This window comes from Alligator sinensis, unplaced genomic scaffold (assembly GCF_000455745.1).
Source record: "Alligator sinensis unplaced genomic scaffold, ASM45574v1 scaffold321_1, whole genome shotgun sequence".
Taxonomy (NCBI): domain Eukaryota; kingdom Metazoa; phylum Chordata; order Crocodylia; family Alligatoridae; genus Alligator; species Alligator sinensis.
Window position 1 is genome coordinate 2,796,228 of NW_005841969.1, and position 1,651 is coordinate 2,797,878.

A 1,651-nucleotide genomic window follows, 5' to 3' on the forward strand; every position below is an offset into this window, starting at 1 on the left:
CTCCACTGCTTTCCAAAATTAATATTTGTCTGTGTAAAGAATAGTTCCGTGATGCATCTAAATAAGCCATAATCTATAAAACTGGAAAACAACAAAATCATTTGCCTAGAGATTGTAAGGATTTTGCCTTCAAAAATATTTTATAAAATACCACTTTTACATAGAAATCTTACAATCTTTGTTCTCTTATGCCTGATGAAGGGTGTGTGCTCCCAAAAGCTTGCAGATAAATAAAATAATTCATTTGAAAATATTTAGTTGGTCTAATAAAAAATATCAACTCTTCCAAGAGTTTGTGGGCTTTTTTATACGTGCAAGCGTCACAGTGCCAGGCACTTTGAAAGGTGCCTGGCGCTAGGACATGTGCAATTGTATAAGTGGCAAAATGCTTGTCAGCACGAAGAAAATGGCAGCGGTGCGCTTCTGAACTAAAACACCTTGGAGATGCTTTAGTTCAAAAGTGCACCGCTGCCATTTTCTGCATTCTGACGTACATTTCACCTCTTATACAACTGTATGCAGTACAGCACAGTGCACATCAGCTCACGTGTGGAGTGGACTCAATTAATCGAGTCTGCTTCGAAGCGGCAGATCTCCAGCGTGTCACGGGACAAAAAGGTACGTGTATAATTGCCCTTGATTCCTTTTGCCTCTAGACCAATACAGCTACAACCTGGATACCTTATAAAATAGCACTAACTCACAGAAAAAAAAATCTTTTGGTTGTAATATGTTTTTTCTTAACTGGCTCTTTCTTTACAAAACATACTATAAATGTTTGTTTGGCAGTTTCTGTTGACCCACTAATCATATATCATCAGCATCTATACATGCATTGCAACAGTAAATAACTCCACTGTGGGATAGTACTTGTGTCTGGAAGCACTGTCCTATGGCAGAGTTAATTAGTTTACTGCATCCTAATAGCGCTTCACATGTAGCTGGTGACATTTTGCTCATTTTACTGTGGAGCTAATTAGTCAACTCCATAGTAAATGTCTCATGCAGATGCACTGGGCACGTCTACATGTTCGTTAATACACAGTGGTTACTGCACATTTAATTTAGTACTTGTATAATCAAGTTTTAAATAAATGTTCAGTAACCAGAGTTACTGTGCAGTAGCACCAGTAAACGCTTCTTTGGTGATGCTACTGCGCTGTAGACTAATAATACTTTGCAGTAGCATATTAGGACTGTCTGTGCTGTGACACGCTACTATGCAGTGTTATTAGGCTACTGCGCAGTTAGTGTCTTATGTAGACATGCCCACTGAGTATTTAAATGATGCTCTAAAGCATCCTTATCCTTCCAGCAGGCAATGACTGAATAGGATGCCATCAGAAGCACTGACAGGGAGGGGGAAAAAAGACAATTAGAACCTCCAGGGCCCCTCAGGATGTACAAAGCTCTGTCCCAGATGACAGTGGTAATGTCTTAACTGCTAGGGTTGAAAGGGGCCTAAACAGATCAGCAGGTCCAACCCCCTGCCCCCCCAGGCAGGAACAGATGCCGGAGTCATATCATCCCAGCCAAATATCTGTCCAGCCTCCTCTTGAACATAGGAGAGAGTACTACCTCACTTGGGAGCCCATTCCAGAGACTGGCAGCCCCAACTGTAAAGTAGTGTCTCCTGATGTCCAGCCTGAAC